The following is a 14,852-nucleotide window of genomic DNA, read 5'->3' as shown; positions in this document are numbered from 1 at the left end:
AGGCACAGGGAACAAAAGAAACATAAGCAGACTGGACTTCATAAAAACTTTTAAATTGTGTGCACCAAAAGAAACTATCAACAAAGAACTTCCTGGGATCCAATGGCTGTGGCTCCACATACTCACTTCCAAGGCCCAAGATTCAAGCCCTGGTTGGGGAACTCATGTCCCATAGGTTGTGCAGCATGGACCAAAAATACAAAGATACTGTCAACAGAGTAAAAAGGCAACCCACAGAATGGGAGAAAATATTTACAAGTCATATATCTGATAAAGGATTAATATCTAGAATATAAAGAAAAGTCCTAAAACTCAATGACAACAAAAAAATCTGATACAAAATTAAGAGTTTAAAAACAAATAAATAATTTATTTTTAATAAAAATTTTTAAAAAGTGATCTGATTAAAGAATGGGCAAAGGGCTTGAATAGACATTTAATCAAAGAAGATATACAAATGACTAATAAAAGCATGAAAAAGTGCTCAACACTACTGATATCTAGGGAAATGCAAACTCAAATTACAGTAAGTCAATAGCAACCACGGAAAACACTTCAGAAATGTTAACTGAACTTGCTCTGAACCTAGGACAGTGCCAGTGCTACAGCTGCTGGGACTGAAAACACAAAAACAAAAACCCACCACTACAGACTCCTGCCCATTTATAAACATTTAGGAAGGCAGGATTTAGCAACGTGAAGTGAAGCAAGGGGCTAGTAATTTGAGACAATATACAATCAATACTGGGCTTCCCCGGCAGGTCAGAGGTAAAGAATCAGCCTGCAATGCAGGAACCACAGGAGCCACAGGTTCAATCCCTGGGTGGGGAAGATCCCCTGGAGGAGGGCATGGCAACTCACTCCAGTATTCTTGCCTAGAGAATCCCATGGACAGAGGAGCCTGGTGGGCTACATACAGTCCACAGGGTCACAAAGAATTGGACACACTAGAGAGACTTAGCACATACGCACAATCAATACTAGGTTGTGGGTTCAGGATACAAACTCATAATTTCTTTTTTCACGAATTAAAGCAGATGCCAGTATACTTAAATACATATTGCTGCAAACTTACATCAATTTATTAGACATCTCCTCTGTTGTCTCTTTCATCCATTTTATAAACTGTATAAGCACAAATTTAAGGCAGTATTTACCTTTTTTTTAATTTATTTTAATTGGAGGCTAATTACTTTACAATATTGTAGTGGGTTTTGCCACAGATTGACATGAATCAGCCATGGGTGTACATGTGAGTATTTATCATTTAAATTATGGATACTTTTAAAAGGTTTTAAGATCAAATTGAGTACACGAACTTCAGGAATATTAAAAAAATGGTCAACTCTGTGATCAAGATATTTAGTTGTTAAACTGCTTATGCTATAATAAATTTCAAAGTACACATGTAAAATGAGATTTAGAAATGCTGCTCTCTTCTAGGCTCATATCTTCTAGAGTACACTTTCACTTCTGCCTTAGTAACTGAAGATATCTTTCTGAATCAATGTATGATGCTGTCAATGGATCCTATCTCAGGTCATAAACCTTCACTCGCAAGCAAGAAAGTTACTCTTAATATGAATACTGATCAAGGGATAAATTTTATTATTTGTTAAATGCTGGACTATATTATGGAAAATGTTTTTTCAAGAAATCATTTTAAGTACATAGATCAGTGTTTTTTACAGGTAAAATGCTAAAATAAGCTGCCCGTGATATATATAAAAATGTTTGAGTTTTGTAGAATATTACAAATTAACAACAGAAAAGATATTTAATATATACAACAAGTATGTTCACACAAATTTGTAGGACTTACGAAGAACTGATACTTGAGAAAAGATTTGGTTCACTTACCCTACATATACTTTCAGAGCGTTAGGTACCTTGTACTTTAAATCTGTGACAAACGGACAAATTTTTAAAGGGGAAGCATTACTGTAAAATGAACAACTATGTATTTCTAAAGACTGTACTGCTGCAAATTTCATCAATAAAGCTCTTTATTTAGAGTTTTAAAGAAATATTCTTTCTTCAATTAAACATTTTCATACTGGAATGATGCAAGTTAAAGTGATAAAGAGTATTATTAAAATAAATGTTTATATATAATAAAATTATTCTTAAATGTATTCTCAGTGAATAGTTGAGATCTGTACTATGCAACCATTTTCTATGTTGATTTTAAGAAATCTCTTAAGAAATTTGTTCACCAAAAAAAATTTTTTAAAAACTGCAAAGAGAGACAATCACCTCATAGGCATTACAATGGTTACTATCAAAAAAAGAGAAAACAAGTGCTAGCAAGGATGTGGAGAAACTGGACATCTTGTGCATTGCTGGCGAGAATGTAAAATGGTACAGCCTCTGGGGAAAACAGTCTGATGGTTCCCAAAAAATGAATCATAGAATTACCATACAATCCAGCAATTCCACTTCTGTGCTGGCCCAAGAGAACTGAAAACAAGTTCTTGAACTAATATTTGTATACCCATGTTATTAGCAGCATCACTCACAACAGCCAGAAAGTAGAAACAATAAAAATGTCTATCAACAGATGATAAACAAAATGAGGTATATACACAGAATATTATTCAGCTTTAAAAGGAAGTAATTCTGACCCATGCTACAACATGAACCATGAGAATATTATGCTACATGAAACACACCAGTCACAAAGAGAATAACAGAGTATAATTCCATTTACATGATATACTTGGTCAAAATCATAGTTATATAAAGTATTTAGGATGGTTACTGCCAGGTACTTGGGAGAGGAGAAAATTAGTTACTACTTAATGGATACAGAGCTTCAGTTTTGCAAAATGAAAAGAGAGAATGGGCTTCCCTGTAGCTGATAAAGAATCCGCCTGCAATGCAGAAGGTCCTGGTTCACTTCCTGAGTCAGGAAGCTCCCCTGGAGAAGCGATAGGCTACCGCCCAGCATTCTTGGGCTTCCCCGGTGGCTCAGACAGTAAAGAATCTGCCCACAATGCGGGAGACCTGGCTTCAATCCCTGGGCTGGGAAGATCCCCGGGAGGAGGGCATGGCAAACCACTTCAGTCCTCTTGCCTGCAGAATCCCAGGGACAGAGGAGCCAGGTGGGCTACAGTTCATGGCGTCGCAGTCAGACACAATTATCCACAGCACAGAAACAATGGTGGTAATGTTGCAAAAATTTATAAATGTTTTTTAATACCACTGAACTGTACACTTAAAATGGTTAATATGGAAACTTGTATATTTACCACAATAGAAAACTGGAACAACAAAAACTAATAAGGAAATGGCAGGGGGTAAGCGAAAGCAGGGTTCAGAGGGATTCAAGTGTACAAAAAAAAATGAAAGCATATAGGATAGGAACACAGATTTGGAGACAAGAATGTAATCACTGTAATGTTTAGAAAAGACATGAAATGTGTTTTTTATGGTAAAATTTGAGAGAAAGAGCAAAATGTCTAGTCATTAAAAAGAAAAAAAACAATGTCATAAGCCAAAAGTAAGGTTAATATAGAACGCACAAACCAGAGGACTCTGAACAGAAATGAGACTATGAGCTCCCTAGGGACCAAGGCAGACAGAACCATTCTGACACACTTCACAGTGTGGTTTAAACAAAATCAAGCCAATGGTTCAGAAGAGGGATGACCACTCCCACGCACTGGACCTGAAGGAAATTTCTAATTGGACTCACAGATTTTCTTGGAGGCTTCTTGTACAGCTCTTAACATGAGCTGACAGGGCCGTGTGAAGCAGAAGGCGGCCAGAAACATGCTGCTAATGATCCAGTTTCATTCAAAGACAAAACACTGCCTGGGACAGGTGCACCGAAGCAGGCGCCAGGACAACCCCACGGACATTCTTCACCACAGCTGAGTTCAGGACAGCTTTTGAGGGGGTGAAGAATTCAAGCTTATCCTCCTGACAAGAATATGAGATGCAACATTCTCTGTTGCCTGCTGAAGGCAGGTTTTGGTATTCCTAACAGTCACTGTTGCTGGGGGGACAACTGAGAATGACTGTCAAACCCAACCAGGGCTCATGCCTGAAAGATGCGAACTAATTTCTCCCTGAAGCTGGGACAGCACAGGGCTTCCCTGGGGGCTCAATGAATAAGAATCCAATTGTCAATGTAGGAGACACGGGTTCAATCCAAGGTCTGGGAAGATCCCATGTGCCGTGGAGCAACTGGGCCTGTGCACTGCAACTGCTGGGCCTGTCCTCTGCAGCCCAAGAGCCTCAAGTGCTGAGCCCATGCATCCCAACCTCTGAAGCCTGGGTACCCTAGAGCCTGGGCTCAGCACCAAGAGAAGCCACCACAGTGAAAACCTGCAGGGGGCAGCTGGAGAGTAGCCCTCACTCACTGCAACTAGAGGATCCGACACAGCCAAAAATAAATGAATAAATAAATTTATTTTAAAAATTCTTCTATCCAAGTGGCCTCTTACAAAAAAAAAAAAAGATAAGGCAGCATAAACACTGCCTGGTAGAGGGAAGAAGGGGTGGATGTGCCAACCTGGGGCAGATTATGAGAGTGGGGAGCTACTGAAGATTGAGAGAGAGAGAGAGACCATGACTGAAGACTTCGTGAGTGACAGCGCGGTCTTCTGAAAGGCGCAAATGAAGCCCACAGCCACAGGCAGCAGGCTGGACTGGACAAGGCTGCTCAAAAAGAAAGCCACTGAAAAACATCAAAATAAATGAGAGCCCATGTTTTTTAAAAAAACCAAAAATGTTCTAGAACAGTTTTATACATGAAAAAAGTGTTCACACAGAAAATGGATACAAAACAGTATGAACCCATTACACAGAGAAAGAAAAAAAGAGTGAGCAGGGAAGCAGCCTGAGAAGAACCCTGCAGGTGATTACCACCGGGATTACAGACACTGTAAACTGTGTGCTCGCACACGGGTGAGCTTGTTAATTCTTAAGAGGATGAGTGATTCCAATTAAAAAAAAAACTAATTCGTCAACTTAGAAACTGCAGGGAAAGCAGAAATAGCACTACAGTTGAGAATATAATTATGATAATATCTAAAAATAAAAAGGAAATTGACTGAAAACAAGAGCCAGATACGTACAGCTCTTCCTCAATTTATACTGGAGTTACATCCTGGTGTGTGTGTCTGTGTGTTAGTCGCTCAGTCATGTCCGACTCTGGGCAACTCCGTGACTGTACCCTGTCAGGCTCCTCTGTCTGTGGAATTCTCCAGGCAAGAACACTGGAGTGGGTTGCCATGCCCTCCTCCAGGTACGGGCTGATAAACCCATCCTAAGCTGAAAACACTGTAAAGCCGAAATTGCATTTAGTACACCTAGCCCGCTGGATGTCATCACAAAGCCTAGCCTACCTTAGATGTGCTCAGATCACTGACATTAAAGTTGGGCGAAACCATCTAACCCTATTTTAAAAAAAAGTGTTGAATATCTCATGTAACTTATTGAATACCATACTGAAAATGAAAAAATGCTTGTCTGAATCCAGAATGGCTCTAAGTGTACTGGTTGGTCACCCTCATGAGTACATGTCTGACTGGGAGCTGTGGCTCAATGCCGCTGTCCAGCATCAGTAGAGTGTTGCTGTCAACATATCACAGCCCTGAAAAGATTAAAAAAATTCAAAACTTGGAGCATGGTTTCTGCCGAATATATGATTGCTTTGGCACCATCATATCACTGAAAAACGGTAAGCTGAGTCGTCATTAATTCGGAGGACTGTCCGAGCTTGGCAAAACGGTAAGGCGATGCTGATGAGATTCCAAGTGAAACATGCAAACACTGGCCTTGTGCTCTGGTTTTACGGCCAGGGCTCACAACCTGTGGTTCCCTCGGGCAGCAGCGGCTCAGCAGTAAAGAATCCACCCGCAACGCAGGAGACACAGGAGAAGCCAGCTCGATCTCTGGGTCAGGAAGGTCCACTGAAGAAGGGCATGGCCACCCACTCCAGTGTTCTTGCCTGGAGAATCCCATGGACAGAGGAGCCTGGTGGGCTACAGTCCATGGGGTCACAAGAGTCAGACACGACTTATCAACTAAGCATGCAAGGCAACAGCAGCAGCACCTAGTAACTTGTTCGAATTTCAAATTCCAGGGTCTACCTCTGACCTACAGATTCTGGAGGTGAGGTGAAAACAACTCTTCCAGGTAATTTCAATTCACACTTAAGTGTGAGAACCTAGGTATGAAGTAATACTGTCTCATCTGGATAAATCAGCTTATATAATTAGGAAACTATATTTCTTGCTCAAAACCCATTCTGTTATTTTAACCTACACTCCTGAAGAACACTACTCTATTCAATTTTGAAATAAGCTGGAAGATGACAAAGATATTTTTTAATTAGAATTCTGAAACCACTCATTCTGAACTAATGTACTAACCACTGCAGTGGAATGAACTGAAGAATCTAGTTTGCAAGAAGTGATAAGGAATCAACATGCTTAGAATTTCAACATTTAGATGATTTGAAAATATTCTAAGGTTGCAGAATAGCACAACTACAACTATTACAAACGCCATATTTGTGTACACTGATTAGTCTCTTGGGCTTCAAACTCAATTAACTTGTTCAAAATAGAAGAAGTTCACCTGCTACAATGTCGACAGGAATGCAAATTGATACAGCCAATAAGGGGAAGAGTATGAAGGGTCCTTAAAAAACTAGAACCAGAACTACCATATGACCCTGCAATCCCATTCCTGGGCACATACCCAGAGAAAAACACAATGCAAAAGTATGTATGCGCCCCAACGTTCACTGCAGCACTGCTTACAACAGCCAAGAGCGGGGAGCAACCTAAATGTCCATCGACACAGAAATGGATAAAGATGTGGCACATATACACAGTGGAATATTAGTCGGCCATTAAAAAGAATGAAATAACGCCATTTGCAGCAACGCAGATGGACCTAGAGAGTGTCACACTGAGTGAAGTAAGTCTGGCAGAGGAGAAATATCTTCTGACATCCCTTATATGTGAAATCTAAAAAGAAATGACACAAATGAATTTTCTTACAAAACAGAACATGAACTTATGGTTGCCAGGGGGAAGGGAGAAGTTCGGGACTTTGGGAAGGCCATGTACACACCACTATTTAAAAGAGACAACCAACAAGGACCTACTACACAGCACAGGGAACTCTGCTCAAAGTTACCACGTGTGACAGCCTGAATGGGAGGGGGGTTTGGGAGAGAATGGATACATGTATATGGATGGTGGAATCCCTCTGCTGCTCATCTGAAACTACCACAATATTGTTACTTGGCTATAATCCAATATAAGATAAAAAATTTAAACTCTGAAAAAAAAAAAAAACAGAAGAGGTTCAACAAAATTTTAACTTCCTTTTTTTTTTTTGCCACACCACAAAGCTTGTGGGACCTTAGTTCTCTGACCAGGAATTGAACCCAGGCCCTCAGCAATGAAAGCACAGAGCCCTAACCTCTGGACAGCCAGGGAATTCCCAAAACTTTAACTTTTAAAGAACTATGTCAGTCACTATAGCTTCAAACATAAAAAGTACTACTATATTTGCAACATAAAGGTTGCTGAAAAACCAAATCTTTCACACTCAGAATGCAATTTCTAAAATAATTTGTAATTGGTTATTAACATAAAATATCCTCTCTGATTATGTAGAATTACACTGAACTTTACTAGACTTCCAACTTAGGAACAAATGGTTAGCATGACACTTTATATATTTTATGAATTCAGAAAATGCTGAGTATTAAATAAACCAGTGGTTTCTTAATGTTTTTATGAACTCCCAACAACAAAAATTCAAGTACATATCCCCAATATGTGTGTACATATCCCCAATTTTTGTGTAAAAATTATATATATGTACTACTGTGATAATACCAACTGTACTTATAAAATACAAAATAAAAATTAAATAAGGCTGAAATAAAAAGACTGGCTTTATTTTTTGTTTCTGAGACTCATGTGCCCCCGTGATGCGTACACACACCCCCTTTGGACTCTACTGCAAAGCTGCACAGTCCAGGAACCCTGTAAGCTGTGTCCTGGACCACTCGAGGGGGAGCTACGGAATACAGAGGTCAAATGAAAATCTCCTTCCTGTTGAGTTCCACCATCCCTGACTCAAGTCTGGGACTCTGGGCTCCTCCCTTCACCCCAACATCGTCTTCTGCTACCTCTCACTTGGTGGGTAGTGGAGAAGACTGAAGCCAGCAGACGCAAGAACGGCATAAAAGCATGGACTCTGTTTTCAGACAAACCTGGGTTTGCAACTGGGCTTGGCTTCTAACTCACCGGGTGACCCAGGGCCAGTCAGATAACGTCTCTCAAAGTAATGAGTGAAGAGGGTGATAACAGGGTCATCCCTCCTGGTTATTATGATGGTTAAGAGAGACAGGCTGCTATGAGAGCACTCGGCAGAGAATCTAGATAGCCCGAGTGCTGAATAAAATATCTCACCCAGAATTATTACTTCAGGAGGCAAAAGAAGTCACCTGGACTTAGTTTCAGCAGCCAACATAAGAAGGGAATATGTTACTGTGGAAGGCCTCCCTTGGGGCTCAGCTGGTAAAGAATCCGCCTGCAGTGTGGGAGGCCTGGGTTCGACTCCTGGGTTGGGAAGATCCCCTGGGGAAGGGAAAGGCTACCCACTGCAGTACTCTGGCCTGGAGAATTCCACAGACTGGACAGTGCATGCGGTCGCAAAGAGTCGGGCACGATTGAGCGGCTTTCACTTCTGCACTTCTACTGTGGAAGTAGCAGGTAGTGGAGTTGGGCAGATGTGCTCTGAAGGCCTGATCCCCAGTACAAGCTGGGTAACCCTGGCAACTCAATTTCTCTATGAGCAGGGAGTCTTCTTATCCATTCAGTGGGAGTGTTGATACAAACTCTACATGAAGTGCCTGCCAGAGCCAGTAAAACTAACACTCTCTCTCTCTCTTTAGTCGCTAAGTCGTGTCCGACTCTTGCGACCCCATGGGCTGTAGCCTGCCAGGCTCTTCTGTCCATGAGGTTCTCCAGGCAAGAAGACTCGAGTGGGTTGTTATTTCCTCCTCCAACTAACACTAGTGGGAACCAAACGGCCACCGAGGGTGAGGGTAAGCAAGTAACACATAACCCTGTGTTATTCCACAGTCCTTGGGACACATTCAAGTACACACTAAGAGTAAGCATCCTCTAAAGTCTACCATCAAATGTTAAGAAATGCCTATGTACCAAACCCCCCAGGTATGGCTCATCTCCCAACTGGACAGGTGACTTCTTCATAAACTACCTCGAGCAATTCACAATCTTCATGCTTCCATTGTTATAAACCAGGAGTAGCAGAGTTTCTTTTCTATACCCACCTCCAGACAGTAAACCAATCTAGATGAGGGGGCGGGGCGGGGGGAGAGTGAGAGAGACCTAAGCCAGTAAATACACAGCACACGGAGACCACGGGAGAGGTGCTCTTTTTGCCACAACAGCAAAAGAAAAGCGAGGTCTCTCAGACACCAGAGTTGTTCATAATCACTGAGAATTATTTCAGTTTCAATAAACCACCGAAAGAATGACTGTAGAGATATACTAATACACATTCTGGGTGTTTGGTTTTTTTAACATCGCGAGTCCCCCACAGGAAATGCTGCAAATGTGTGAGACACCTAAAAGTCTCATCAACATAAAATTATAGACACAAGTCGTCAATTAGAGGAACACTTAAAAATACACCCAACCGGACACAATTGCCCCTGACTCCCTCACAAAAGCTTCAGTTTTTAGCTCGATACCTTAAGATGGCAGTATCCCCATAAGGCCACTGCATAACCCAACTTTACAAACGCTGGGTCAGAAGCACACTCAAGGCTAGCATCGTGAAATAAACCTTTACTAAGTCCGCTTCGCAAAATGTATTGCAAAATCCCCAGAAGTTAGTCGCCCAGCTCTATCACCACAGAAGGTGCGGGCAGTGAGGGAGACGGAACCGGGAGAAGTCACCACGGCCAAGAGCACGTCCACCTGCACAACCATCCTGACTTCAGGCTCCTGCATGGTACACTGGGGTAATGGGCCCACCAGAATATAAACAGAGGCAACAGTAGTGGACAACGTTGATGTGTGAGGGAAACAGAAAACCAGAAACCAGGCATAACCCAGGAAAGCAGCCAGCTACGTGTTGCCTCTCAATCAGATCTCGCAGAAGAGACAGGTGCGGACAGAGTGCTCTCCCCTCCCCGCAACACCCAGACGGTCCAAAAGCAGGTTCTAGAACCGGCAGCTCCCCGGGGCACGGCGGGGCCCCGGGGGCGCAACAGCGCGACCCCCTGTCAGGCCAGCGGTTGCCGGGGGCCGAGGAGGAGGGCGGCGGGCGCGCGGCCGCGGTGAGGGTGGGGTCGCGCCAACCCGGCCCCCTCTCCGGCCGCGGTCTCCCGGCGCGGCCCTCACGACTGCTGGACAGCGCCCACGCCGGCGCGCCCGCGGCCCTCGCGGCCCCCATCCCGGAACCCCGCGGGCCGCGCAGCGTGAGGCCCGGGCCGGCCGGCGGACGCTGAGGGGACGCGCGCGGAGGTACCTGTGGCGGCAACAGCTTCTCGGCGGCGGCGGCCGCGGCGGGAGGACGGGGGCGGGGCGCGGCGTGCGCGCTCCCGGCCCGCGCGGTCGGTGCGAGGCGCCCTCCCTCCGTCCCTCCCTCACTCTCCCCGCCGCCCGGCGCCCGCGCAGCTCTCCGCCCCTTCACCTCTCACCTCCTACCTTTCCCCTCCCGCTCCCGCCCCCACCGCCCTTCACACGTGCTCCCAGCGGCGCGCGCATGCGTGGTCCAGCCCCGCCGCCCGCGACTCCCGCTCGCCCCCTGGCGGACGCGGGGCCGAACGACTCCCTGGTGGGGAAGATGTCCGGGCGGGGCCGGCGAGGCAGAGCGTCATGCTGGGACAGAGCCAGGAGCGTAGCACCGGAACTTTTTAACAGCACGTTCCAGGGTATATTAGCAAGAACACGCACAGGGGGCCGGGTTCCCTGTTTCATAACACCGAAAAAGTAAAAGTAGCCGAAGTATGCGACAAATGCAGTTGGGTCAAATTATGTCCATAAAAGTGACTTTCTCTAAGGCCTTTTGAAAACGATGTTGCTGTTCAGTTGCTAAATCGTGTCCGACTTTTTGCGACCCCATGGGCTGCAGTAGGCCAGGCTTCCGTCTTTCATTATCCCCCGGAATTTGCTCAAGTTCATGTCCATTGGGTTGGTGATGCTATCCTACCATTTCATCTTTATCTTTAAAAGGATAAGTTTTATGAATACGTAACTAATGTGGAAAGATGTTCTTAAGAGAAGGTTCAAACTGAGCTCACGTTAAAAAAATCCAAGGAAAAGATTGTAGAGTGATGCTGATGTGTGCTCAGTGGACACCTCGGAGTGAAGGATCAGGGTGTTGAGATTCTTCCATTTGCTCACGGGCACACAACCGTTTTTCTGCATGGACACGTTTGTTGTAATAGCAATAGCTATGTCCACCGTTTACTCTTGCCAGGTGCTTGCAACCAAGTCACCCTAAAACCAAGTTCCTCTGTGGAGTTTATGATTGACCTCACTAGCCAAATGTTACTCCCTTTCTTATCGGCCGCCTGTTTCCCTCGAGACTGAGGAGTATCAGGGTAAAGAGGGGATTGAAACCCAGCAGGACCCTGTGGTGCCGTCCAATAAGCAGGTAAGTTACCGGGTGCCCGGAGACAGCCACCAGATGTGGCTTTCTTGACATTCTGCGCTCCATTCCTATGATTTAAGGGCCCTGTAAGGGCCACCACGATGCTTGTCCTTGAACATGTGTCAGTAATTAATGATCTTAAGGGAAGAGAGAAATGCGGGAACAGAACACAGGCCATCAATCAATAGTGTAGGGATAAAGGAGAGACCTAGTTCCCCCTCAAGGGATCTACACCACCTTACATCTTTGAGTTCTGCAGGAACCAGGCCTGCACCCAGTGGAGGAAGGAACAATGGTGTTGACCCTCCTGACTCTAGTCAACTAAAACTTGGACTGCAGTTTCAATCCCTGGACCGGGAAAACTCCCTGGAGTAGGAAATGGCAACCCACTCCAGTATTTTGCCTGGAAATCCCATGGACAGAGAAGCCTGGTGGGCTACAGTCCAGGGGCCAAAAAGAGTCAAACACAACTGAGCAAACATGCACACACCCTTAGCTTAAACCTTTCCCAGTTTTGCTGTTTGGGGAGATGCTGCTTTGGGAAAGATGCCTGGTGTTCCCCTTACTTGCAGCAAGTAATCAGCAAACGTTCCTTCTCACAAACTTCGACTTGGTTGTATCTGTTGCCTCATTACCCACCAAGAGGTGAACCCGGTTTTCAGGTAACACTCCTCAGTAAAAAAAAGCCTCTCTGTGGTGTCCCTGTTTCTTGTTTGTATGAAAAAGGCTTGACCTTCCCTGAGTTCCAAAGGGCAAATTCAAACCCTTACTAATCCAGGAAGTGAGGGAATGCAGAAACAGAGGAAAGCAGTCCTGGTTCCTCCGCCAGGATTTATATAACAACAAAGCCCTTTGAGTTCTTCTACTTGAAGGAAGGCCCCCAGCCAGGTGGATGGTAGTAACTTCAGGCTGAGTACAAGCTTCCTAGACCACCACCCTGTTCATCACCAGCCAATGAGAAGAAAGTCAAACACACTGCAGCCCTCACCCCAAATTTTGCCTAGAAAACCATGGTAGGCATTCAGGTCTTTCAAGCACGAGTCACCCATTCCCCTCAAGTGACCCTTGGAATATATCTTCCTCTGCTCCAAAGGCCTACATTTCTGTCTGTCAGGCCTCATTGTGCACCCACCATGTGAATTTGGGTTGGACAACATGGCTGAGCTGAGCAATTTGCACATTCCTTGCATCTGACCTTCCAAAAAACCCCAAGCGAGATCTTGTTACCAGGTCTCACAAGAAGAGGCTCTGCCCGAGACGAGGGTACAGGTCCCAGTGGACCCAGTGCTGGTCCATTCCCGGGATGGGTAGTGATCGTCTGTGCGTCTGAGGGAAACTTGGCCTGATCACGCCTCACACAGGTCTCAAGTGTCAGGGGTCAGCCTCACCCCATCATGCTACCCTGGGCACACGCCCCTCAGTTTATCCACATCCACCCCACAGCTATCTAGACATGCAGACGAACCCTGTCCTGCCCTTGAGGGTGGCATTGCTGAGGTTGCATAAAGGACAGATGTAACCACACCAAGGCTAAAATCAGTGGCAGCCCTTCAGGCAGCTCCAGCCCCCATTACCCCTCACAAGCCAGTCATGCCCCCTCCCATCAACCCTGTACCAACATCTCCAAAACCTTGCCTTCCTCCTCGCCCACACCACCGTCATGGCAAAATTAGACAATAATGGTATTGGGCTGCACCCTCACAGGCTTACAAGCCCTGTGCTTGCCCGCTTCAAGACGGAAGAACAAGCCTGGAGTCAGCAACAGAGACATCAACAGTGTGAAGAGGTGGTCCCCAACCTCTTTGGCACCAGGGACTGGTTTTGTGGAAGACAATTTTTCCATGGACTGGGGAGTTGGGGTCAGGGGTGGTTTGGGGATGATTCAAGAGCATTACATTTATTGTGCACTTTATTTCTATTATTATGACATCAGCTGCACCTCAGATCATCAGGCATTAGATCCCAGAGGTTGGGGACCCCTGCTATAAAAGATGGGGGAACTTACCTAGTCTAAAGCAAGGTCCTGGAGCAACACCCCACCAGTGGCAAGCGGGATGCAGAAGAAAGGGAAACTGATTATCAGCTGTAGGGGAATTGATGTCAGGTGGGCTCATTAGTTACCAAGGAAACCAGCGGGGGGAGCATGCCCCAGATGGGCCCTTTGATCAGAACAGTCACCAGCTGGGATGGGGAAAGTACTGGGAAGGTCAGGCGCGTGAGCAGCATACAGGTGAAGCAGGCATGTCTCCGGCAGGAGAATGTACCAGAGCAAGACAACAGCCATCTTGAGTGGCCTGACCATACAAATGGGGGCAGCTGACCTCGGCCCAGAGTGACCTTTTAACATTTTGCCCTGTATTCAGACTTGGCTTTTGGCTCTAGAAGAGAATGTTTATTCTATAAAGGAAGATTTTTTTTTGTTATTTTTAGGGGGGCAACAACAGAGAGCGGTACAGGGGACACTGACCTACACCCAGGACCCAGCTCGCATCACTCTACATCTGATCCTTTGTAATCCATCACCGGGCCCCTCGGAAGCCTTGGGCAAAAGACACCTCAGTTCTCTGTCACCAGTCTTCCTTCACTCTCCACTGCCTCATTCCTTTTGACAAATATGAAGTCTATCCAATGTTTTTCGTCTTCTGAGTGATGTCCCTCTGCGTGACCAAGTCCCGATTTCTTCCTTTTCACCGTCAAATTCCTACAAAGAATATGGTTCTGAACTTGGCTCACAGCAGAACCTCTTGGGGGAATGTTAAGTCGGAGTCTTCCTGAGCCCCACCCCAGACCCACGGGACCAAAGTCTTCTCTGCAGAGAGCAACGGAAACTTCTCACAACCCCCACCACAGAGATGTACATGACTAGACTGTCTTTTGGGTACACCTGTCACCCTGCTTACTCCCCATCCCTTCCCCACCCAACCATTTCACCCAGCCTTAGTTTACAGGTGACTGACCCTCAGCAAGATCTGGCCTCCAGAACTGACACTTGGTTAAGTGCCTCTGTGCCCCGCAGCACTGCCCAAAATCCCCCACTGCACAAGAACCACTGGGGTCCCTCTGGGGACCCTAAGACTGATGGGACCCAGGGTGAATCCACTCTTGAATGTCCCCAAGGAGCTGAATGTAAAGTAGCCATGATGTTAGGGCTTCTCCAACAAATTATTAGGAAAACATGGGGAAAA

At 45.4% G+C, this 14,852-nt stretch overlaps 1 protein-coding gene across 1 annotated transcript in view; it reads right to left on the bottom strand.

Annotated features, from left to right (window-relative positions):
• Window positions 1–10,695, bottom strand: part of SCAP (SREBF chaperone) — a 98,347-nt gene extending 87,652 nt beyond the window's left edge. The window contains exon 1 of the mRNA XM_065933834.1: window positions 10,540–10,695. The gene's annotated coding sequence lies outside the window, so the exon portion shown is untranslated. The remainder of the gene's footprint in view (window positions 1–10,539) is intronic.
• Window positions 10,696–14,852: the final 4,157 nt, after the last annotated feature.

The sequence above is a fragment of the Muntiacus reevesi genome, chromosome 4 (genome assembly GCF_963930625.1).
Source record: "Muntiacus reevesi chromosome 4, mMunRee1.1, whole genome shotgun sequence".
In the NCBI taxonomy this organism is placed as follows: Eukaryota; Metazoa; Chordata; class Mammalia; order Artiodactyla; family Cervidae; genus Muntiacus; species Muntiacus reevesi.
The sequence above is the reverse complement of the archived record's forward strand: the minus strand, read 5'-3'. Positions and strand labels throughout refer to the sequence as shown.